Below are 26,364 nucleotides of genomic sequence, written 5' to 3' on the forward strand. Positions count from 1 at the left end.
ACAGAAGTATATACAGTGTGGCAGTTACTGTAATCTCCTCCGCCTTGCAAACAGCCACTCTAGAATCTTGGACCTCTAGGACTCTCTGTCTTGCATGCTTGGGGGCAAGGCCAAGCAAAATGAAGAGGAGAATAATTAGAGAAAGAGGAGGACGTTGGTGGAGAATTGGGAGCAGGTAAGGTGAAAGGGCACAGGAGAAAAGAGATGCATGTAGACTTTTTGGTTTCTGTGGGAAACAGGTTGACACACTTGGGCCTCATTTGGTATTAACAGAACAGAGAGTTAAAGATCTAAGTAGCTAGATAGTGTGCAGCAACTGCCATGAAGTCTGTACACTGAAGAGAAGAGTCTCACATCTAGTTTTCATTTTGTTTTATGTCATAGTACCTTATTTATAGCATTCACTGGTGTGTTTGTAGAATACAGATGTTTTCAAATGCTCTGGTTTTGTCTACATGGTTATCTCCTTGTCCTGTTTGTAAGGAATCCAACATTGTAAGACATATTGCATGTTTTTCTCTTGACGATTGTTGACCTTGAAGCGTCATGAACTAACTTGAGCTGTTGGATTCTGTGGAGAAACGTTCAAAAGGGTCTGTGAAAAAGGCACTGTGGTGAGTCGCATTATGCACCCGAGCGTAAGGAGCAAGATATCTGCCACCAGCCCAGCTTGGCCTGGATTGCCTCTGTTTTAGTTCCCCTGGTTAGTGCTTTTCTCCCTAACCACTCTTGTGACTGTGATAATGTGAGTAAGGGCGGAGTTGCTAATGATCTATGTGTGAGGTAAGCTGGTTTGAGGGAGGCAATCTATGGACCTAGTCATTTTCCTTGGTGGTAAGCTTTCAGGGGTGCAGAGATGGATCTTCCTGGGGCCTTTTCTGGTCCCAGGAAGATATCGCATAGATGGGACCTCCCAAGACACACATTGAATCTTTAGGCCTGTTTTTCCTATTATGAGGTACGAGTTTCTTCACTGATGGGGATGATGCTTATCTGAGAAGAAATTGTGAAAGGTGGTGTAGTGTAGAGGTGTGGCTTAAGCTTTTAAGTTTTCCTCCAGGTTTTTCCCCTAAGCTTCCTACTTCGGACGGCCTACTTACATGATACTAGTAGGTGATGTCCGGCTAACAACTTCCTAAATATACCTGCAAGCCAGATCAGTGTCTCTTTTCTCTGTATTCCCATGGAAATCAAGAGTCCCGCCGAATTTTCCATCGAAACAGTTGATTTGTGTTGTCTCTAGGAATTCTAAAGGGCGTACCGTTGCTTCCTAACCGGTGTCATTTGGGAGATCCGCCTCTGTACGTTCAAATGATTAATTTTGAGACTTTGCTCATGTGTGCAGTAAACCCTTGAATTCCCTAAGACCTTCCTTTCCTCCATCTCCTACCCCATTAAGCCCGCTTCAGTTCATCTCCTGAATTTCTTTGGAATCTGTCAGCCAGCTCTTCCTCAACTTCCTAATACTGAACTTGCCTGTCTGTTGCGATTAGGTCCTAACTAGTGTCCATATATCTTGTTTCCTTCCAATCCACTCTTCACACAAGAAACCTTCAAAGCAAGTTGGAACGTTGCTCATAAACATCGCTCACAAGCATTGTTTTGAGAATAGAAAACACACTGTTGGCCTTTAAGACTCTGCGTGGTCTAGAATCCTCTCTGCTTCTCTAGCCCCATCTTGTGCCACTTTTGCCCTCACTTTCTATGCTTCAGATACACTGAATTAACCTTAGTTCTCACTCATCTGACAGAAGTCAGTTCAGATACTATTTTTCACTGTGATTCCTAGCATTAAGGAATTTGATTATCAGGTTTTGTATGAGGACTATTTCATCAGGGGTACAGAAGTTCTGGCCATCTCTGGTTTTGGATATCCCTTATTTGTTGAGACCTTTGCGTTGTTTGGTTGCCTTTTGTCTGTTTTCCAGATGGGAAAACAGGAACAAGGGAAGTATAGGTTATTACTAGGTGGGGTTGAACAAGTGGAGCAGCAAACTGCAAAGCAGAAAGAAGAGGGACGTACTATAGAGGGATATGACTTCCATTCTCAAGGCGCCTGCATCCTGTGCAGGGAGACAGCCTAACATAAAATGTGCCTAACAACAAATATATTGACTTCTTACTAAAAATCTCCAGTTCATAGAACCGAGGGGTTTGTACCTTCTCCTTTAAAAGTGATAGTCCTGGGACTTCCCCGGTGGTCCCGTGGTGAAGACTCTGCGCTTCCAATGCAGCAGGCGTGGGTTCAATCCCTGGTTGGGGAGCTAAGATCCCACATGCTGCGCAGCCAAAGAAATTTTTTTCGAACGTTATACTCCTGTATTGTTGGCTTTAGTGGTTTAGATTTTGTTGTACTGTTAAGAAGATTTCAGTTTATTTACCGGGAACAAACAACACATAATGTAAAAATAGTTTCCCAGAAACGATTTCCATCATTCTCTTCCTCCCTTTCTCCCGCAGACTGGTGTTTCACCTTGACAAGTTCTCTGTCATTCCATAGGAAAGCTGTCTGGCTTGGAGGTTGCAATCCCAGGGAATTTTTCATCAGCGGGGAAGTCTCCATCACTACAGAGGAATCAAGGGAGAAGTCAGTCCCTGGTAAGTGAGATGCTCCCCCTAAACACCAACACAGCAGTCGTGTACCTTTCAAGGGGTTCAGGGGCAAGATGGGCAAGGCATTTCTACTAACTCTTCTTAAGGATCACGGACAGTGCCCTATGCTACGAGGTAAGCGGTGACTGCTGTAGTTCTTACTGGTGATCCTTTCCTGTCACTGATTCTCGGCTTTCTTTGTATTTCATAGGACTGTTGTCAGTCCAATACAAAATGAGTCTTATTTTTAAAAACCTGAAATGTTTTACAGAGCCTAGCATTCTCATATAGGGTCCTTTCCATTCTCCCCACTTTCCCGAGAGGCCAAGAACACTTCACACCATGAACTAGGAGAGGGGGTAGAGCCCTTTCTGATGAAATACATCAACAAAGACAGAGCCTTAGCCTGCTTGCTCTCTGGACAGGATCTCGGACCACAAGGTCTTCAATCCTGGTATAAATGAAGGAAGTGAGGACAGTTCAACTGGCACTCTCATAACAAGAGTTCGGAAACACCTTCCGAAGAGACTATAGCAGTAGATGAGGGAAGGGAGTGCTACAGTGTGGCAGTACAGGGGGAACGATCGGCTACAGCAGTGAAAAGTGTGGTACCGATTGGTGTGCTCTCGGGGTTCTTGTACATGTAGCATAGATGACCTCTACGGTGGCCCTCCCACCTTCCCACCTGCATTAGGTGTTCTTTTTTTTTGTAATTTATGTTTATGTATTTATTTACTGTTTGAACTTATTTATTCTACGTATTTATGTTTTTGGCTGCACTGGGTCTCTCATTGCTGTGCACGGGCTTTCTCTAGTTGGCGGCTAGCGGGGGCTACTCTCGGTTGCGGTGTGCGGGCATCTCATCGCGGTGGCTTCTCTTGTTGCGGAGCATGGGCTGTAGGCACGTGGGCTTCGGTAGTTGAGGCTCACGGGCTCTAGAATGCAGGCTCCGTCGTCGTGGCACATGCGCTTAGTTGCTGCACGGCATGTGGGATCTTCGCAGACCAGGGCTCGAACCCGTGTCCCCTGCATTGGCAGGCGCCACCAGGGAAGCCCTAGGTGTTCTCATATAGAGTCTAAAAACAGAGAGCACTGAGAGAAGGTAGTGGTTATTAAAGGCTCAGGATCTAAATTCTACCTGTCTCTACACCCCTTCCCAGCTGTCGATTTGACCCCATTTTTGAATGCTGACCTCATTGTTCAACTTTTCTCTGCCGTCTGTATACTCACCTTGAAAACTTGTTTCTGTGATGCGTTGAGCAGACACAGGGTGGCAGACTGCAGAGGTGGAAGCTGGTGGTCGGATATTTGTGGGCTGAATCTCCTTCAGTCCCATTCCCATTTCTGGTTGCCCAGAGGCCCTACTTCCTGTGTGTGACGCCGAGCCGTAGGATTGCGGGCAGGAGCCAAGTTCTCCATACAGTAAAGACCCCAGTGTGCCTTGGTTACAGTAATATACCTGGCTTCCTTCCTGGCAGGGAAGTGACAGGCGGCTATGCCCCTGCTTTGTTCGTGGGCCTCCTGATCCAGCAGTTCCCTTGGCTCTGCCCCTGTCGTCAGCTGCCCCTAGGATAACTCTGAGCCCTAGCCACTTCTCTGGTAGATTTCCCTATTCCCCCACTACAGTCACACCTGAATAAGGCAACTCAGACCTTTCAGAGATGTGTCCTGAACCTCTTGTTTTCTGAAATACCTATCTGGTGGTTGTGAGACTTAAGGCCAGCGTCCCCGAGAGACTTTTTCTATTTCTCCTAGTAAACCTAGACTCATCTTCTGTCACCTTCAACTCTACTCCAATTGTGTTCTTTCAACCCAGACCTCTGACCCTGCTTTTTACTTCTGCCATTTCATCCTCGCTCCTGCTTCCTTTCCTAAATCCATACGTCTCTTTTGGCCTTCCTAGCCCTGGGCCAAGTTCCTTTCTCTTTGCTCAGTTTTTACCCCTTTCCTTCATTCTCCCATCCAACTTTCAGTCCTTCCTTTCTCACGCCCCAGTTAGCAGCATCTGAAAATTCGAAAGGTTTGTTACTCGTCTATTAATTGTATTCCATTTACTTATTCAGTTCTATACCTGTCTTACCTGTGTATGGAAGAACAGCTGGTAGCCAAGGTGGCACCAAGAATCCTAGCAGCTCTCACTTGACGTATCCGTAGTAGTCGGCAATTTCCATTTCGTTTTCCCTCTCGGTGAAAAATTGCAGCTTGCCCGAAGAGGTGTATCTGGCAGCATTCTCCCGTTGTTGTTGAGCCCGCCTCTTCATGGCCTCTCGCTCTGGCCTCTGCTCTTGTTCGATGGGCTTTGACATGACTGGCTCAGGCACGTTGGGTTCCCTCCATGGAACTCGTTGCTTGCTGAAGTCTTGGAGTAGAAAGTGGGTTTGGAGCTTGGGTGGGGACTGGCGCTTATTCACAGCAGGGGGAACAGGCTCCCGCTGGAGAGGAGCGCCAGATGAAGTTTTGGAGGGTGCAGGCCTAGGAGCAGCAGACTGAGGGACACGAGGCTGGGTATGGTTGGGCCAAGCCGGTTGGGTTGGGTTGGTCACAGTTGGCTGAGCTGGTTTGGCGGGGCCTGGCAAAGAGGCAGGAGCTGGCTGGGATGAATTGGCTGCAGCAGGTTGAGCTGAGTCAGTAGAACCAGGCTGGGCACGGTAAGCCCCAGCAGGCCGATGTGAGGCCAGAGACTGTGGCCTCCGAGGAGCGGGTCGAGCTTGAGGCTTGTCCCAGGCAGAAAAAGGCAGAGGTATCAACTTGACCTTCCCAGGAGGAGGCCGCTCATACTGGGCTGGAGACGGACACTCTGTTTCAGCACTGCTGTCTGGTTTCTGGGCTTGGACTTGCGTTTTCTCAGGACCCTTCCCCTCACGTGGGGTATGCCGCCATGGCTGGATAGCTGGGGGTGGCTGGGGGTCTTTGGGGTTGCTTGACTTTCCCAAGAGCCGACAGGAAGAGCGCCCAGTTTTCGTCTCATTCTTCTTCCCCAGCGCATGAAGAACCTTCACAGACTCCAGCATGCGCACGCCAAGGGAGGTTCGAGGCTTTTGAAAGCTCTGTTGGAGAAGCTCAGTTTGGTGTTCCTTTCGCTTCGTGTGGGGGATTGCTGGCTTCTCTTCTGCCTTGACTTTGTTCCCTGACTGCTTGTTCTCCTCAGCCTTGTTTCTCCCTCTGGTCCTTTTGGTCTTTTCCTGCCCGTGGCTCTTAGTTTTGCTGATCTTTCTGGATGCAGCTTTCTGAGGTTTGCCTTGAGAGTGCTTGGCCGTGTTCACAGGAGCCCTGTCACTGACTGCAGCGTGGCATATAACCACTTCTCCCCCTAACAGGCACTCTGGATTCTTTGGCTGGATTTTGGCCTTGGGAGCGCCACTGATAGGCTCAGAGGCTTTCTGTTTGTTCTTCCTGGGTTGATCAGAGGGAACCTTTATGACACTTGGCTTTTCCTGCACCTGATTCACCTTAATGGCTCTGGTGTCTTTAGCTTTGATCACGTTGGGACCTTGGGATTGATCAAGATCTTTCAAAGGATTAAAGAGCTGGGGAAGGTGAATATCCTCCGCCAGTGTAGTAATGTCTGCAAGACCACTGCTAGGTTCAATCCCATTTTCAAGTGTCCCTAGGTCCTGACGACTCCGGCTGTTCTCTCCCAGATCAGCATTTTCAGAACCAGGCTGCTCCTCTTGGCTGAGGGGATCGGTGCAGGCCAGCGGCTGGTGAATATCAGGGATTCCTAAAGGGAGTAGTGGAGGATCTTGGTTCTCTGTTGGGATCTGGTAGGCATCCAGAGGCTTTGAAAGCTTGGTTTTGATATCATCCACGTGCTTACTCTCTATTTGTCCCTGGCTTGGAGCTGGAGGCAGGGCCAGGAGACGCCTGGCACTCTGGACTGGAGCTGTCACTGAAATGTCCCCAAGTTCAGATGGTGGGTTACTCTCAAGTATGTGGCTGTTTCTGCTACTGCAGGACTTGGGGAGTTCTTGACTTTGTGTCACACAAAACGTCTGGCTTGGAGGTTGCAATCCCAGGGAATTTTTCATCACCAGGGGGGAGGTCTCCATCCCTACAAAGGGATCAAGGGAGAAGTCAGTCCCTGGTAAGTGAGATGCTCCCCCTAAACACCAACACAGCAGTCGTGTACCTTTCAAGGGGTTCAGGGGCAAGATGGGCAAGGCATTTCTACTAACTCTTCTTAAGGATCACGGACAGTGCCCTATGCTACGAGGTAAGCGGTGACTGTTGTAATTCTTACTGGTGAGCCTTTCCTGTCGCTGATTCTCGGCTCGCTTTGTATTTCATAGGACTGTTATAAGTCCAATACAAAATGAGTCTTATTTTTAAAAACCTGAAATGTTTTACAAAGCCTAGCATTCTCATATAGGGTCCTTTCCATTCTCCCCACTTTCCCGAGAGGCCAAGAACACGTCACACCATGAACTAGGAGAGGGGGTAGAGCCCTTGCTGATGAAACACATCAACAAAGACAGAGTCTTAGCCTGCTTGCTCTCTGGACAGGATCTCGGACCACAAGGTCTTCAATCCTGGTATAAATGAAGGAAGTGAGGACAGTTCAACTGGCACTCACATAACAAGAGTTCTGAAACACCTTCCGAAGAGACTATAGCAGTAGATGAGGGAAGGGAGTGCTACAGTGTGGCAGTACAGGGGGAACGATCGGCTACAGCAGTGAAAAGTGTGGTACCGATTGGTGTGCTCTCGGCGTTCTTGTACATGTAGCATAGATGACCTCTACAGTGGCCCTCCCACCTTCCCACCTGCATTAGGTGTTCTTTTTTTTGTAATTTATGTTTATATATTTATTTACTGTTTGAACTTATTTATTCTACGTATTTATTTTTTTGGCTGCACTGGGTCTCTCATTGCTGTGCACGGGCTTTCTCTAGTTGGCGGCTAGCGGGGGCTACTCTCGGTTGCGGTGTGCGGGCTTCTCATCGCGGTGGCTTCTCTTGTTGCGGAGCATGGGCTGTAGGCACGTGGGCTTCGGTAGTTGAGGCTCACGGGCTCTAGAATGCAGGCTCCGTCGTTGTGGCACATGCGCTTAGTTGCTGCACGGCATGTGGGATCTTCGCAGACCAGGGCTCGAACCCGTGTCCCCCGCATTGCATTGGCAGGCGGATTCTTAACCACGGCGCCACCAGGGAAGCCCTAGGTGTTCTCATATAGAGTCTAAAAACAGAGGGCACTGAGCGAAGGTAGTGGTTATTAAAGGCTCAGGATCTAAATTCTACCTGCCTCTACACCCCTTCCCAGCTGTCGATTTGACCCCATTTTTGAATGCCGACCTCATTCTTCAACTTTCTCTGGCGTTTGTTATACTCACCTTGAAAACTTGTTTCTGTGATGCGTTGAGCAGACACAGGGTGGCAGACTGCAGAGGTGGAAGCTGGTGGTCGGATATTTGTGGGCTGAATCTCCTTCAGTCCCATTCCCATTTCTGGTTGCCCAGAGGCCCGACTTCCTGTGTATGACGCCGAGCCGTAGGATTGCGGGCAGGAGCCAAGTTCTCCATACAGTAAAGACCCCAGTGTGCCTTGGTTACAGTAATATACCTGGCTTCCTTCCTGGCAGGGAAGTGACAGGCGGCTCTGCCCCTGATTTGGAATCTGAGATGGTGTTCCCTGAGCAAGGCTGGCAGAAAGCGATGGATGTAGAGGGACCATGTTCTTGGCGTCTGAAGTTTTATCATCCTGGGCTGCCAGAAACATGGAGGAGGCAGCTGTGTGGCGGTCAGTGAGTGCCAGAGTAAAGTCTCCGAGTGAAGAAGAATTCTTTTCAGTGCTTGCTGTGATGTCCCACTCAAGAACACCTGGATAGGAAGCAGCTGAAGTGGAGATCTGGCTGTGGTCAGTAACTCCAGATAACATAGTCGTGCTAGAATGTTGGTAAAGGTAGGCACTACCCATGAGTGTCTGGAAAGGGGTACCAGTAGCCGATGCCGAACTGACGGCAGGGGCAGAGACTCTGGAGAAGTTGCAGACACTTCGTGTTAGGGAAGTTGCATTGCTCACCACAGGAGGAGAATGCTGCAGAGAATTTAGAGTTCCAAGTAGAGATGGATGTTGGAAATTTTCTGTAAGAACAAGAGGGTCATGAAAAACTCAGGGAGGTTGAGAAATTCTCACTACGTTTGAGGAACGGCATCATCTGAAGGTTCTTGCTATCAGGACACCTCTACTATCACTACTTCCTGAGAAACCCAAAATCAGACAGTTAATGATGGCTGTAAGGACTGAGCAGTTTTCCACTCTTCTCTATTCACTGCCTGTGCTCCCATCTTGGGCACAGACGGGCAGAAGAGCCAAGTGGTGTGGTTCAGAGATTGTTCTCTAGGCTGGAAGCAACCTTCTCCCTGCCCTGTCTTTCCCTTCAGCCTGCACTCGTATTGACTTCTATGCTATTTCCTAGACTGGAAGCATTTTAGAACTAGGAGGCCCTTAGAGAACTTCGATGTTCTCAGTCTCATTTCGTGAGTAAGGAAACTGAGGCTCAGAGAGGTCGGGTTGACTTGTTCAAGTTCTCTCATTATGTTAGTATCATTACCAGGTTTCAGAACCTAAGTATCCTGACTTCCTTGCCAGGACTCCACTCTGAGCATGATACTGCCAGAAAGCAGGAGAAATAGAACTTATAATATAGGCATTTTTTTTGTCCATTAGAAAACAGTACGGCTGTTACCATTGTCGTCTTCAGTGTCTCCCTTTGCTTGTGCAGTTCCCACGCTATTACCTAGAGGTGACGTACAGCTCAGTCCAACTGGTGAATTGAAAGAGTCATTTTTGCCCTCTTCAAGCCTGGTTTCTCATCCTACCTCAAAATGATTACCCGAAAGTGGATTTCTTAAGTGCTTTTGGAAAGGGAAGAGTTATCTGATTACTTCAGATTACTCATCTGTAAAGTGGTTATAACACCACCACCAATAATAATAGCAGTAATAATTAATAGATGAATAAGCTGATCTATTGCGTATGATTTATATGGAGGAAGATACAATAAGTTCTAGAAAGACAAAGAAAAATCATGACAAGCATATTACGTTAACGAAAAAGAAATCCATAGATATTAATGAAAACTGGGGTATGTGGCAAGTATCGAAGCCTAATGAATTTACTAACAAATGGCATTCTGTACTATCCATGCAATATTATGAAAGTGAATTTTGCCCACTCTATTTTAGTGAATACTATTAACCAGAAAACACGATGGAGGTGATAGAGGTGAATGAATTCCTAGCCAATGCATACAGACAGAGAAGGTATGTCAGTAAAAAATGCATAACAAGCAACAGAATGCAATAAATGTGCATGTATAGGTAGCCACAACACATATAGACAAGTATTTCAATGAAAACCGGTACGAAGCAGACAGCAAAATAATAAGTGTAAAAGAGTTTCATTATTGTGCTCCTTCATATTTTTACCCAGCAAGTAAGAGGTATTAAGCCTAGGAGAAATATATATTTCAATGAATATAGCTTATATAATAAGCAGAAAGGAAGCTTAAAATGTATCAGGAAGGTTTTTGGATTTATCCTAGAACTTAGATTAGAATCATCTTCAGCATCCAAGAAGATGGCATCCCAAAACCTCAAAAAACCATCATGCCTAGAATCCAATTAAAAAAGATTTTCAAATGTAAGAAAATCCACAGGACTCCACAATATGGTTTTCGATAAACGTGGATGTTTGTTTGTTTTGTTTCTTTGGCCGCGCCGCGTGGCCCTGGCCGTGAAAGCACCGAGTCCTAAGCACTGGACCGCCAGGGAATTCCCTAAGTGGGGGGAATTAGAGATGTGGGGCTTGACTTTTTCTTCTTCTTCTTCGGTAGCTAAGCTCTACAAGCGAACGATGGCTGTTGATCAATGTGCTCTCTGTGTTAGGAAGGAAATAACTGTAAAAATGAAAAGCAGCCTTGCCTTAGAACCTACATATCACACCAAGGAAAATAGTCCTTCTGATTCAATTTAGAAGATATCACTTAAAATGTTGAATTGGTGAAATGTCTACCTAGTTTAAAAATTAGAAAGAATAAAACACTGAAAAGCAGCCCCCTAGATAACCACTGTGGTTGCTTGTTTATAGGAGGCATCATTTCTAAAACGTATTTCTAAAATGTTTATATTCAAAACTGTCAAGTGGCCAACTGTATTCAGAGAGGCAATAAAAGAAAGAAAACGGAGTATGACTTTTCTGATAAGCTGCCTTTCCTGGTGATCCCCTGTTCTGGCCTTACTTTCCTTCTTAGTCTGTTAATGTAAGGGTTTGCTACCATCAACTTGGTTTTGCCCTGCTCTGAGCAGGTTTCCCTCTGTGCTGTTTCTGCTTTAATTGAAAATCTTTGGTTCCCATCAGCATTCCATTGCAAACTCCGTTTTTCTTGAGAGCTCCTCTATGCTTTCCCTCTTCATTCTTACATTTTCTCCCATCTCTTGGTGCCTGTTGGCCTGTGCTAATGAAAACCATCCTAAACTTCCTTACGCTCGACTCTGTGCCTCCCTGTAGAGCCCAGTACTCTCCATCCTCTCTCCCTATTCTCTCTTTTCAACTAGTCGAAATCCTAGTGGAGGGAGACCATTAGAGATGAAACATCTTGGTATATATTGCTAGTTTTCTATGTCCCCTGGCTTTTCTATGTTTCTGTTGAAACACTCTTGAGAAGTGTCTGATTTCGTTTTCTACATGGGTACCCTTTAAGGCTCAATACTGGAAAAGAAGGGGATCAGAGTGATCAACCCAACGTGGTATCCTAACGTAACAGTTAAGGAAAGCAACAGGCTTTGTGAGACAGCCAGTGATTTGTCCAAAGTCACACAGATAGTAAACGTCAAAGTCAAAAGTGAAATTAGGTCTCCAGACGTGTAGTTCAATACTTTCCCTCATTATTCCATGCTATTTTGAATCTCCTACTCAATTTAGGGGCAAAAGAATCGAACGCAAAACTTTCCAAAGTTTCTTTTCTTACCTGACATGGTCAGAGAAGAGGAAGCATCCACTGCAGGTACCAGGGATGAGGAGACAACACTAGAGGATGTCCGAGTGGCTGCAGCTGAACGGCGCACGTGTCCAGTACAGAGGTCACTGGTTACTGGTCCAAACAGCTCCACGGAAACCCCAAGACTCTACCAAGTGGTAGTAGGTTTGGTAGGAGAGTGATGTCACAAAGCAGGCAGTTGAAAGGTATGAGAGAGCCAATAGGGAGGTCCGATCCCCAACAGGAAGGCGGGCTTGGGTGAAGAGAGTGTAGGAGAGCTAAAACAACACCTGAGTTTCTGAGCTTTGGGGAGGAGGAAATCCTAGAAGACAGATTTACCTCCCCCAGGCTCTTCCATTAGGGAAATCATTGCCACATTTCTTACAGACGTTCATTAATACACTGAACTAAGAGTTACTTATATTCTACAGAGTATTCTATTTTATGTATCATATACTTAGAGCTATATAGATCTTCTTTAATTAATAATCCTTAGGAAGGAAAGAGCCATCTAGTTTGAACTATTACAGTTGTTCTGAAATCATATGTGTCTAATGAGTGAACTGATAGCAGCTTTTAAGGAGCCAAAGTAGGGATTAAGAAGCTCTCTTTGTAACTTGGTTCAAGAGTAGGGTGAAGTTTCTTGAGTGTACCTTGTGGAGAATGTTGTGGTCCAAGGCTCTTCTCTTTTAGTTTCTTCTCCTTGACTCCTACCTTCCTTGGGCTGGGCTAGGCTGGGGGCCAGGTTGGACTTGCGACTTAACATTTCTCTTCCGCTTTCTCTTTTTTTTTTCTCTTCCATTATGGGCATTGCTTCGAGGACAAGCCTTGATCTTGCATTGGACGTTACTTCCTGTCAACTTCCAGCAGCAGGAGTCTTCTTTTCAGTGCTTGATGCTTCACGAAATAGACTCTGCCCGTTGGCAGCAAATACCAGAGAGCTAGGAGACAGAGCTGGTTGCAGACCTTTCCTCTTCCAGCCTTTGGTTGCAATTGTTTGGCCCATAATTTGCTAGCTCTAGTTCCTTGGGCCACACAGGTATCCTGCCATCTCCAGCTCTTGTTATATGTGAGAGACATTCTGAACACTGTCCCTTTTTCTTTGCACAGAAGTATATACAGTGTGGCAGTTACTGTAATCTCCTCCGCCTTGCAAACAGCCACTCTAGAATCTTGGACCTCTAGGACTCTCTGTCTTGCATGCTTGGGGGCAAGGCCAAGCAAAATGAAGAGGAGAATAATTAGAGAAAGAGGAGGACGTTGGTGGAGAATTGGGAGCAGGTAAGGTGAAAGGGCACAGGAGAAAAGAGATGCATGTAGACTTTTTGGTTTCTGTGGGAAACAGGTTGACACACTTGGGCCTCATTTGGTATTAACAGAACAGAGAGTTAAAGATCTAAGTAGCTAGATAGTGTGCAGCAACTGCCATGAAGTCTGTACACTGAAGAGAAGAGTCTCACATCTAGTTTTCATTTTGTTTTATGTCATAGTACCTTATTTATAGCATTCACTGGTGTGTTTGTAGAATACAGATGTTTTCAAATGCTCTGGTTTTGTCTACATGGTTATCTCCTTGTCCTGTTTGTAAGGAATCCAACATTGTAAGACATATTGCATGTTTTTCTCTTGACGATTGTTGACCTTGAAGCGTCATGAACTAACTTGAGCTGTTGGATTCTGTGGAGAAACGTTCAAAAGGGTCTGTGAAAAAGGCACTGTGGTGAGTCGCATTATGCACCCGAGCGTAAGGAGCAAGATATCTGCCACCAGCCCAGCTTGGCCTGGATTGCCTCTGTTTTAGTTCCCCTGGTTAGTGCTTTTCTCCCTAACCACTCTTGTGACTGTGATAATGTGAGTAAGGGCGGAGTTGCTAATGATCTATGTGTGAGGTAAGCTGGTTTGAGGGAGGCAATCTATGGACCTAGTCATTTTCCTTGGTGGTAAGCTTTCAGGGGTGCAGAGATGGATCTTCCTGGGGCCTTTTCTGGTCCCAGGAAGATATCGCATAGATGGGACCTCCCAAGACACACATTGAATCTTTAGGCCTGTTTTTCCTATTATGAGGTACGAGTTTCTTCACTGATGGGGATGATGCTTATCTGAGAAGAAATTGTGAAAGGTGGTGTAGTGTAGAGGTGTGGCTTAAGCTTTTAAGTTTTCCTCCAGGTTTTTCCCCTAAGCTTCCTACTTCGGACGGCCTACTTACATGATACTAGTAGGTGATGTCCGGCTAACAACTTCCTAAATATACCTGCAAGCCAGATCAGTGTCTCTTTTCTCTGTATTCCCATGGAAATCAAGAGTCCCGCCGAATTTTCCATCGAAACAGTTGATTTGTGTTGTCTCTAGGAATTCTAAAGGGCGTACCGTTGCTTCCTAACCGGTGTCATTTGGGAGATCCGCCTCTGTACGTTCAAATGATTAATTTTGAGACTTTGCTCATGTGTGCAGTAAACCCTTGAATTCCCTAAGACCTTCCTTTCCTCCATCTCCTACCCCATTAAGCCCGCTTCAGTTCATCTCCTGAATTTCTTTGGAATCTGTCAGCCAGCTCTTCCTCAACTTCCTAATACTGAACTTGCCTGTCTGTTGCGATTAGGTCCTAACTAGTGTCCATATATCTTGTTTCCTTCCAATCCACTCTTCACACAAGAAACCTTCAAAGCAAGTTGGAACGTTGCTCATAAACATCGCTCACAAGCATTGTTTTGAGAATAGAAAACACACTGTTGGCCTTTAAGACTCTGCGTGGTCTAGAATCCTCTCTGCTTCTCTAGCCCCATCTTGTGCCACTTTTGCCCTCACTTTCTATGCTTCAGATACACTGAATTAACCTTAGTTCTCACTCATCTGACAGAAGTCAGTTCAGATACTATTTTTCACTGTGATTCCTAGCATTAAGGAATTTGATTATCAGGTTTTGTATGAGGACTATTTCATCAGGGGTACAGAAGTTCTGGCCATCTCTGGTTTTGGATATCCCTTATTTGTTGAGACCTTTGCGTTGTTTGGTTGCCTTTTGTCTGTTTTCCAGATGGGAAAACAGGAACAAGGGAAGTATAGGTTATTACTAGGTGGGGTTGAACAAGTGGAGCAGCAAACTGCAAAGCAGAAAGAAGAGGGACGTACTATAGAGGGATATGACTTCCATTCTCAAGGCGCCTGCATCCTGTGCAGGGAGACAGCCTAACATAAAATGTGCCTAACAACAAATATATTGACTTCTTACTAAAAATCTCCAGTTCATAGAACCGAGGGGTTTGTACCTTCTCCTTTAAAAGTGATAGTCCTGGGACTTCCCCGGTGGTCCCGTGGTGAAGACTCTGCGCTTCCAATGCAGCAGGCGTGGGTTCAATCCCTGGTTGGGGAGCTAAGATCCCACATGCTGCGCAGCCAAAGAAATTTTTTTCGAACGTTATACTCCTGTATTGTTGGCTTTAGTGGTTTAGATTTTGTTGTACTGTTAAGAAGATTTCAGTTTATTTACCGGGAACAAACAACACATAATGTAAAAATAGTTTCCCAGAAACGATTTCCATCATTCTCTTCCTCCCTTTCTCCCGCAGACTGGTGTTTCACCTTGACAAGTTCTCTGTCATTCCATAGGAAAGCTGTCTGGCTTGGAGGTTGCAATCCCAGGGAATTTTTCATCAGCGGGGAAGTCTCCATCACTACAGAGGAATCAAGGGAGAAGTCAGTCCCTGGTAAGTGAGATGCTCCCCCTAAACACCAACACAGCAGTCGTGTACCTTTCAAGGGGTTCAGGGGCAAGATGGGCAAGGCATTTCTACTAACTCTTCTTAAGGATCACGGACAGTGCCCTATGCTACGAGGTAAGCGGTGACTGCTGTAGTTCTTACTGGTGATCCTTTCCTGTCACTGATTCTCGGCTTTCTTTGTATTTCATAGGACTGTTGTCAGTCCAATACAAAATGAGTCTTATTTTTAAAAACCTGAAATGTTTTACAGAGCCTAGCATTCTCATATAGGGTCCTTTCCATTCTCCCCACTTTCCCGAGAGGCCAAGAACACTTCACACCATGAACTAGGAGAGGGGGTAGAGCCCTTTCTGATGAAATACATCAACAAAGACAGAGCCTTAGCCTGCTTGCTCTCTGGACAGGATCTCGGACCACAAGGTCTTCAATCCTGGTATAAATGAAGGAAGTGAGGACAGTTCAACTGGCACTCTCATAACAAGAGTTCGGAAACACCTTCCGAAGAGACTATAGCAGTAGATGAGGGAAGGGAGTGCTACAGTGTGGCAGTACAGGGGGAACGATCGGCTACAGCAGTGAAAAGTGTGGTACCGATTGGTGTGCTCTCGGGGTTCTTGTACATGTAGCATAGATGACCTCTACGGTGGCCCTCCCACCTTCCCACCTGCATTAGGTGTTCTTTTTTTTTGTAATTTATGTTTATGTATTTATTTACTGTTTGAACTTATTTATTCTACGTATTTATGTTTTTGGCTGCACTGGGTCTCTCATTGCTGTGCACGGGCTTTCTCTAGTTGGCGGCTAGCGGGGGCTACTCTCGGTTGCGGTGTGCGGGCATCTCATCGCGGTGGCTTCTCTTGTTGCGGAGCATGGGCTGTAGGCACGTGGGCTTCGGTAGTTGAGGCTCACGGGCTCTAGAATGCAGGCTCCGTCGTCGTGGCACATGCGCTTAGTTGCTGCACGGCATGTGGGATCTTCGCAGACCAGGGCTCGAACCCGTGTCCCCTGCATTGGCAGGCGCCACCAGGGAAGCCCTAGGTGTTCTCATATAGAGTCTAAAAACAGAGAGCACTGAGAGAAGGTAGTGGTTATTAAAGGCTCAGGATCTAAATTCTACCTGTCTCTACACCCCTTCCCAGCTGTCGATTTGACCCCATTTTTGAATGCTGACCTCATTGTTCAACTTTTCTCTGCCGTCTGTATACTCACCTTGAAAACTTGTTTCTGTGATGCGTTGAGCAGACACAGGGTGGCAGACTGCAGAGGTGGAAGCTGGTGGTCGGATATTTGTGGGCTGAATCTCCTTCAGTCCCATTCCCATTTCTGGTTGCCCAGAGGCCCTACTTCCTGTGTGTGACGCCGAGCCGTAGGATTGCGGGCAGGAGCCAAGTTCTCCATACAGTAAAGACCCCAGTGTGCCTTGGTTACAGTAATATACCTGGCTTCCTTCCTGGCAGGGAAGTGACAGGCGGCTATGCCCCTGCTTTGTTCGTGGGCCTCCTGATCCAGCAGTTCCCTTGGCTCTGCCCCTGTCGTCAGCTGCCCCTAGGATAACTCTGAGCCCTAGCCACTTCTCTGGTAGATTTCCCTATTCCCCCACTACAGTCACACCTGAATAAGGCAACTCAGACCTTTCAGAGATGTGTCCTGAACCTCTTGTTTTCTGAAATACCTATCTGGTGGTTGTGAGACTTAAGGCCAGCGTCCCCGAGAGACTTTTTCTATTTCTCCTAGTAAACCTAGACTCATCTTCTGTCACCTTCAACTCTACTCCAATTGTGTTCTTTCAACCCAGACCTCTGACCCTGCTTTTTACTTCTGCCATTTCATCCTCGCTCCTGCTTCCTTTCCTAAATCCATACGTCTCTTTTGGCCTTCCTAGCCCTGGGCCAAGTTCCTTCCTCTTTGCTCAGTTTTTACCCCTTTCCTTCATTCTCCCATCCAACTTTCAGTCCTTCCTTTCTCACGCCCCAGTTAGCAGCATCTGAAAATTCGAAAGGTTTGTTACTCGTCTATTAATTGTATTCCATTTACTTATTCAGTTCTATACCTGTCTTACCTGTGTATGGAAGAACAGCTGGTAGCCAAGGTGGCACCAAGAATCCTAGCAGCTCTCACTTGACGTATCCGTAGTAGTCGGCAATTTCCATTTCGTTTTCCCTCTCGGTGAAAAATTGCAGCTTGCCCGAAGAGGTGTATCTGGCAGCATTCTCCCGTTGTTGTTGAGCCCGCCTCTTCATGGCCTCTCGCTCTGGCCTCTGCTCTTGTTCGATGGGCTTTGACATGACTGGCTCAGGCACGTTGGGTTCCCTCCATGGAACTCGTTGCTTGCTGAAGTCTTGGAGTAGAAAGTGGGTTTGGAGCTTGGGTGGGGACTGGCGCTTATTCACAGCAGGGGGAACAGGCTCCCGCTGGAGAGGAGCGCCAGATGAAGTTTTGGAGGGTGCAGGCCTAGGAGCAGCAGACTGAGGGACACGAGGCTGGGTATGGTTGGGCCAAGCCGGTTGGGTTGGGTTGGTCACAGTTGGCTGAGCTGGTTTGGCGGGGCCTGGCAAAGAGGCAGGAGCTGGCTGGGATGAATTGGCTGCAGCAGGTTGAGCTGAGTCAGTAGAACCAGGCTGGGCACGGTAAGCCCCAGCAGGCCGATGTGAGGCCAGAGACTGTGGCCTCCGAGGAGCGGGTCGAGCTTGAGGCTTGTCCCAGGCAGAAAAAGGCAGAGGTATCAACTTGACCTTCCCAGGAGGAGGCCGCTCATACTGGGCTGGAGACGGACACTCTGTTTCAGCACTGCTGTCTGGTTTCTGGGCTTGGACTTGCGTTTTCTCAGGACCCTTCCCCTCACGTGGGGTATGCCGCCATGGCTGGATAGCTGGGGGTGGCTGGGGGTCTTTGGGGTTGCTTGACTTTCCCAAGAGCCGACAGGAAGAGCGCCCAGTTTTCGTCTCATTCTTCTTCCCCAGCGCATGAAGAACCTTCACAGACTCCAGCATGCGCACGCCAAGGGAGGTTCGAGGCTTTTGAAAGCTCTGTTGGAGAAGCTCAGTTTGGTGTTCCTTTCGCTTCGTGTGGGGGATTGCTGGCTTCTCTTCTGCCTTGACTTTGTTCCCTGACTGCTTGTTCTCCTCAGCCTTGTTTCTCCCTCTGGTCCTTTTGGTCTTTTCCTGCCCGTGGCTCTTAGTTTTGCTGATCTTTCTGGATGCAGCTTTCTGAGGTTTGCCTTGAGAGTGCTTGGCCGTGTTCACAGGAGCCCTGTCACTGACTGCAGCGTGGCATATAACCACTTCTCCCCCTAACAGGCACTCTGGATTCTTTGGCTGGATTTTGGCCTTGGGAGCGCCACTGATAGGCTCAGAGGCTTTCTGTTTGTTCTTCCTGGGTTGATCAGAGGGAACCTTTATGACACTTGGCTTTTCCTGCACCTGATTCACCTTAATGGCTCTGGTGTCTTTAGCTTTGATCACGTTGGGACCTTGGGATTGATCAAGATCTTTCAAAGGATTAAAGAGCTGGGGAAGGTGAATATCCTCCGCCAGTGTAGTAATGTCTGCAAGACCACTGCTAGGTTCAATCCCATTTTCAAGTGTCCCTAGGTCCTGACGACTCCGGCTGTTCTCTCCCAGATCAGCATTTTCAGAACCAGGCTGCTCCTCTTGGCTGAGGGGATCGGTGCAGGCCAGCGGCTGGTGAATATCAGGGATTCCTAAAGGGAGTAGTGGAGGATCTTGGTTCTCTGTTGGGATCTGGTAGGCATCCAGAGGCTTTGAAAGCTTGGTTTTGATATCATCCACGTGCTTACTCTCTATTTGTCCCTGGCTTGGAGCTGGAGGCAGGGCCAGGAGACGCCTGGCACTCTGGACTGGAGCTGTCACTGAAATGTCCCCAAGTTCAGATGGTGGGTTACTCTCAAGTATGTGGCTGTTTCTGCTACTGCAGGACTTGGGGAGTTCTTGACTTTGTGTCACACAAAACGTCTGGCTTGGAGGTTGCAATCCCAGGGAATTTTTCATCACCAGGGGGGAGGTCTCCATCCCTACAAAGGGATCAAGGGAGAAGTCAGTCCCTGGTAAGTGAGATGCTCCCCCTAAACACCAACACAGCAGTCGTGTACCTTTCAAGGGGTTCAGGGGCAAGATGGGCAAGGCATTTCTACTAACTCTTCTTAAGGATCACGGACAGTGCCCTATGCTACGAGGTAAGCGGTGACTGTTGTAATTCTTACTGGTGAGCCTTTCCTGTCGCTGATTCTCGGCTCGCTTTGTATTTCATAGGACTGTTATAAGTCCAATACAAAATGAGTCTTATTTTTAAAAACCTGAAATGTTTTACAAAGCCTAGCATTCTCATATAGGGTCCTTTCCATTCTCCCCACTTTCCCGAGAGGCCAAGAACACGTCACACCATGAACTAGGAGAGGGGGTAGAGCCCTTGCTGATGAAATACATCAACAAAGACAGAGTCTTAGCCTGCTTGCTCTCTGGACAGGATCTCGGACCACAAGGTCTTCAATCCTGGTATAAATGAAGGAAGTGAGGACAGTTCAACTGGCACTCTCATAACAAGAGTTCTGAAACACCTTCCGAAGAGACTATAGCAGTAGATGAGGGAAGGGAGTGCTACAGTGTGGCAGTACAGGGGGAACGATCGGCTACAGCAGTGAAAAGTGTGGTACCGATTGGTGTGCTCTCGGGGTTCTTGTACATGTAGCATAGATGACCTCTACAGTGGCCCTCCCACCTTCCCACCTGCATTAGGTGTTCTTTTTTTTGTAATTTATGTTTATGTATTTATTTACTGTTTGAACTTATTTATTCTACGTATTTATTTTTTTGGCTGCACTGGGTCTCTCATTGCTGTGCACGGGCTTTCTCTAGTTGGCGGCTAGCGGGGGCTACTCTCGGTTGCGGTGTGCGGGCTTCTCATCGCGGTGGCTTCTCTTGTTGCGGAGCATGGGCTGTAGGCACGTGGGCTTCGGTAGTTGAGGCTCACGGGCTCTAGAATGCAGGCTCCGTCGTTGTGGCACATGCGCTTAGTTGCTGCACGGCATGTGGGATCTTCGCAGACCAGGGCTCGAACCCGTGTCCCCCGCATTGCATTGGCAGGCGGATTCTTAACCACGGCGCCACCAGGGAAGCCCTAGGTGTTCTCATATAGAGTCTAAAAACAGAGGGCACTGAGCGAAGGTAGTGGTTATTAAAGGCTCAGGATCTAAATTCTACCTGCCTCTACACCCCTTCCCAGCTGTCGATTTGACCCCATTTTTGAATGCCGACCTCATTCTTCAACTTTCTCTGGCGTTTGTTATACTCACCTTGAAAACTTGTTTCTGTGATGCGTTGAGCAGACACAGGGTGGCAGACTGCAGAGGTGGAAGCTGGTGGTCGGATATTTGTGGGCTGAATCTCCTTCAGTCCCATTCCCATTTCTGGTTGCCCAGAGGCCCGACTTCCTGTGTATGACGCCGAGCCGTAGGATTGCGGGCAGGAGCCAAGTTCTCCATACAGTAAAGACCCCAGTGTGCCTTGGTTACAGTAATATACCTGGCTTCCTTCCTGGCAGGGAAGTGACAGGCGGCTCTGCCCCTGATTTGGAATCTGAGATGGTGTTCCCTGAGCAAGGCTGGCAGAAAGCGATGGATGTAGAGGGACCATGTTCTTGGCGTCTGAAGTTTTATCATCCTGGGCTGCCAGAAACATGGAGGAGGCAGCTGTGTGGCGGTCAGTGAGTGCCAGAGTAAAGTCTCCGAGTGAAGAAGAATTCTTTTCAGTGCTTGCTGTGATGTCCCACTCAAGAACACCTGGATAGGAAGCAGCTGAAGTGGAGATCTGGCTGTGGTCAGTAACTCCAGATAACATAGTCGTGCTAGAATGTTGGTAAAGGTAGGCACTACCCATGAGTGTCTGGAAAGGGGTACCAGTAGCCGATGCCGAACTGACGGCAGGGGCAGAGACTCTGGAGAAGTTGCAGACACTTCGTGTTAGGGAAGTTGCATTGCTCACCACAGGAGGAGAATGCTGCAGAGAATTTAGAGTTCCAAGTAGAGATGGATGTTGGAAATTTTCTGTAAGAACAAGAGGGTCATGAAAAACTCAGGGAGGTTGAGAAATTCTCACTACGTTTGAGGAACGGCATCATCTGAAGGTTCTTGCTATCAGGACACCTCTACTATCACTACTTCCTGAGAAACCCAAAATCAGACAGTTAATGATGGCTGTAAGGACTGAGCAGTTTTCCACTCTTCTCTATTCACTGCCTGTGCTCCCATCTTGGGCACAGACGGGCAGAAGAGCCAAGTGGTGTGGTTCAGAGATTGTTCTCTAGGCTGGAAGCAACCTTCTCCCTGCCCTGTCTTTCCCTTCAGCCTGCACTCGTATTGACTTCTATGCTATTTCCTAGACTGGAAGCATTTTAGAACTAGGAGGCCCTTAGAGAACTTCGATGTTCTCAGTCTCATTTCGTGAGTAAGGAAACTGAGGCTCAGAGAGGTCGGGTTGACTTGTTCAAGTTCTCTCATTATGTTAGTATCATTACCAGGTTTCAGAACCTAAGTATCCTGACTTCCTTGCCAGGACTCCACTCTGAGCATGATACTGCCAGAAAGCAGGAGAAATAGAACTTATAATATAGGCATTTTTTTTGTCCATTAGAAAACAGTACGGCTGTTACCATTGTCGTCTTCAGTGTCTCCCTTTGCTTGTGCAGTTCCCACGCTATTACCTAGAGGTGACGTACAGCTCAGTCCAACTGGTGAATTGAAAGAGTCATTTTTGCCCTCTTCAAGCCTGGTTTCTCATCCTACCTCAAAATGATTACCCGAAAGTGGATTTCTTAAGTGCTTTTGGAAAGGGAAGAGTTATCTGATTACTTCAGATTCCTCACCTGTAAAGTGGTTATAACACCACCACCAATAATAATAGCAGTAATAATTAATAGATGAATAAGCTGATCTATTGCGTATGATTTATATGGAGGAAGATACAATAAGTTCTAGAAAGACAAAGAAAAATCATGACAAGCATATTACGTTAACGAAAAAGAAATCCATAGATATTAATGAAAACTGGGGTATGTGGCAAGTATCGAAGCCTAATGAATTTACTAACAAATGGCATTCTGTACCATCCATGCAATATTATGAAAGTGAATTTTGCCCACTCTATTTTAGTGAATACTATTAACCAGAAGACACGATGGAGGTGATAGAGGTGAATGAATTCCTAGCCAATGCATACAGACAGAGAAGGTATGTCAGTAAAAAATGCATAACAAGCAACAGAATGCAATAAATGTGCATGTATAGGTAGCCACAACACATATAGACAAGTATTTCAATGAAAACCGGTACGAAGCAGACAGCAAAATAATAAGTGTAAAAGAGTTTCATTATTGTGCTCCTTCATATTTTTACCCAGCAAGTAAGAGGTATTAAGCCTAGGAGAAATATATATTTCAATGAATATAGCTTATATAATAAGCAGAAAGGAAGCTTAAAATGTATCAGGAAGGTTTTTGGATTTATCCTAGAACTTAGATTAGAATCATCTTCAGCATCCAAGAAGATGGCATCCCAAAACCTCAAAAAACCATCATGCCTAGAATCCAATTAAAAAAGATTTTCAAATGTAAGAAAATCCACAGGACTCCACAATATGGTTTTCGATAAATGTGGATGTTTGTTTGTTTTGTTTCTTTGGCCGCGCCGCGTGGCCCTGGCCGTGAAAGCACCGAGTCCTAAGCACTGGACCGCCAGGGAATTCCCTAAGTGGGGGGAATTAGAGATGTGGGGCTTGACTTTTTCTTCTTCTTCTTCTTCTTCTTCGGTAGCTAAGATCTACAAGCGAACGATGGCTGTTGATCAATGTGCTCTCTGTGTTAGGAAGGAAATAACTGTAAAAATGAAAAGCAGCCTTGCCTTAGAACCTACATATCACACCAAGGAAAATAGTCCTTCTGATTCAATTTAGAAGATATCACTTAAAATGTTGAATTGGTGAAATGTCTACCTAGTTTAAAAATTAGAAAGAATAAAACACTGAAAAGCAGCCCCCTAGATAACCACTGTGGTTGCTTGTTTATAGGAGGCATCATTTCTAAAACGTATTTCTAAAATGTTTATATTCAAAACTGTCAAGTGGCCAACTGTATTCAGAGAGGCAATAAAAGAAAGAAAACGGAGTATGACTTTTCTGATAAGCTGCCTTTCCTGGTGATCCCCTGTTCTGGCCTTACTTTCCTTCTTAGTCTGTTAATGTAAGGGTTTGCTACCATCAACTTGGTTTTGCCCTGCTCTGAGCAGGTTTCCCTCTGTGCTGTTTCTGCTTTAATTGAAAATCTTTGGTTCCCATCAGCATTCCATTGCAAACTCCGTTTTTCTTGAGAGCTCCTCTATGCTTTCCCTCTTCATTCTTACATTTTCTCCCATCTCTTGGTGCCTGTTGGCCTGTGCTAATGAAAACCATCCTAAACTTCCTTACGCTCGACTCTGTGCCTCCCTGTAGAGCCCAGTACTCTCCATCCTCTCTCCCTATTCTCTCTTTTCAACTAGTCGAAATCCTAGTGGAGGGAGACCATTAGAGATGAAACATCTTGGTATATATTGCTAGTTTTCTATGTCCCCTGGCTTTTCTATGTTTCTGTTGAAACACTCTTGAGAAGTGTCTGATTTCGTTTTCTACATGGGTACCCTTTAAGGCTCAATACTGGAAAAGAAGGGGATCAGAGTGATCAACCCAACGTGGTATCCTAACGTAACAGTTAAGGAAAGCAACAGGCTTTGTGAGACAGCCAGTGATTTGTCCAAAGTCACACAGATAGTAAACGTCAAAGTCAAAAGTGAAATTAGGTCTCCAGACGTGTAGTTCAATACTTTCCCTCATTATTCCATGCTATTTTGAATCTCCTACTCAATTTAGGGGCAAAAGAAATCGAACGCAAAACTTTCCAAAGTTTCTTTTCTTACCTGACATGGTCAGAGAAGAGGAAGCATCCACTGCAGGTACAAGGGATGAGGAGACAACACTAGAGGATGTCTGAGTGGCTGCAGCTGAACGGCGCACGTGTCCAGTACAGAGGTCACTGGTTACTGGTCCAAACAGCTCCACGGAAACCCCAAGACTCTACCAAGTGGTAGTAGGTTTGGTAGGAGAGTGATGTCACAAAGCAGGCAGTTGAAAGGTATGAGAGAGCCAATAGGGAGGTCCGATCCCCAACAGGAAGGCGGGCTTGGGTGAAGAGAGTGTAGGAGAGCTAAAACAACACCTGAGTTTCTGAGCTCTGGGGAGGAAATCCTAGAAGACAGATTTACCTCCCCCAGGCTCTTCCATTAGGGAAATCATTGCAACATTTCTTACAGACGTTCATTAATACACTGAACTAAGAGTTACTTATATTCTACAGAGTATTCTATTTTATGTATCATATACTTAGAGCTATATAGATCTTCTTTAATTAATAATCCTTAGGAAGGAAAGAGCCATCTAGTTTGAACTATTACAGTTGTTCTGAAATCATATGTGTCTAATGAGTGAACTGATAGCAGCTTTTAAGGAGCCAAAGTAGGGATTAAGAAGCTCTCTTTGTAACTTGGTTCAAGAGTAGGGTGAAGTTTCTTGAGTGTACCTTGTGGAGAATGTTGTGGTCCAAGGCTCTTCTCTTTTAGTTTCTTCTCCTTGACTCCTACCTTCCTTGGGCTGGGCTAGGCTGGGGGCCAGGTTGGACTTGCGACTTAACATTTCTCTTCCGCTTTCTCTTTTTTTTTTTTCTTCCATTATGGGCATTGCTTCGAGGACAAGCCTTGATCTTGCATTGGACGTTACTTCCTGTCACCTTCCAGCAGCAGGAGTCTTCTTTTCAGTGCTTGATGCTTCACGAAATAGACTCTGCCCGTTGGCAGCAAATACCAGAGAGCTAGGAGACAGAGCTGGTTGCAGACCTTTCCTCTTCCAGCCTTTGGTTGCAATTGTTTGGCCCATAATTTGCTAGCTCTAGTTCCTTGGGCCACACAGGTATCCTGCCATCTCCAGCTCTTGTTATATGTGAGAGACATTCTGAACACTGTCCCTTTTTCTTTGCACAGAAGTATATACAGTGTGGCAGTTACTGTAATCTCCTCCGCCTTGCAAACAGCCACTCTAGAATCTTGGACCTCTAGGACTCTCTGTCTTGCATGCTTGGGGGCAAGGCCAAGCAAAATGAAGAGGAGAATAATTAGAGAAAGAGGAGGACGTTGGTGGAGAATTGGGAGCAGGTAAGGTGAAAGGGCACAGGAGAAAAGAGATGCATGTAGACTTTTTGGTTTCTGTGGGAAACAGGTTGACACACTTGGGCCTCATTTGGTATTAACAGAACAGAGAGTTAAAGATCTAAGTAGCTAGATAGTGTGCAGCAACTGCCATGAAGTCTGTACACTGAAGAGAAGAGTCTCACATCTAGTTTTCATTTTGTTTTATGTCATAGTACCTTATTTATAGCATTCACTGGTGTGTTTGTAGAATACAGATGTTTTCAAATGCTCTGGTTTTGTCTACATGGTTATCTCCTTGTCCTGTTTGTAAGGAATCCAACATTGTAAGACATATTGCATGTTTTTCTCTTGACGATTGTTGACCTTGAAGCGTCATGAACTAACTTGAGCTGTTGGATTCTGTGGAGAAACGTTCAAAAGGGTCTGTGAAAAAGGCACTGTGGTGAGTCGCATTATGCACCCGAGCGTAAGGAGCAAGATATCTGCCACCAGCCCAGCTTGGCCTGGATTGCCTCTGTTTTAGTTCCCCTGGTTAGTGCTTTTCTCCCTAACCACTCTTGTGACTGTGATAATGTGAGTAAGGGCGGAGTTGCTAATGATCTATGTGTGAGGTAAGCTGGTTTGAGGGAGGAAATCTATGGACCTAGTCATTTTCCTTGGTGGTAAGCTTTCAGGGGTGCAGAGATGGATCTTCCTGGGGCCTTTTCTGGTCCCAGGAAGATATCGCATAGATGGGACCTCCCAAGACACACATTGAATCTTTAGGCCTGTTTTTCCTATTATGAGGTACGAACGAGTTTCTTCACTGATGGGGATGATGCTTATCTGAGAAGAAAT

General features: G+C 46.3%; 1 pseudogene across 1 annotated transcript; it reads right to left on the minus strand.

Moving 5' to 3' along the window:
- Positions 1-17,401: 17,401 nt before the first annotated feature.
- LOC309621577 (uncharacterized protein C2orf78 pseudogene) lies at positions 17,402-24,327 on the minus strand (annotated as a pseudogene). The gene is made up of 3 exons: positions 24,244-24,327; positions 20,596-21,345; positions 17,402-19,317 (listed from the first exon to the last, which is right to left on the minus strand). The product of its transcript is annotated as an uncharacterized protein C2orf78 pseudogene (transcript).
- Positions 24,328-26,364: the final 2,037 nt, after the last annotated feature.

The sequence above is a fragment of the Balaenoptera borealis genome (genome assembly GCF_965194805.1).
Source record: "Balaenoptera borealis genome assembly, contig: HAP1_SCAFFOLD_1306, whole genome shotgun sequence".
Classification (NCBI taxonomy): domain Eukaryota; kingdom Metazoa; phylum Chordata; class Mammalia; order Artiodactyla; family Balaenopteridae; genus Balaenoptera; species Balaenoptera borealis.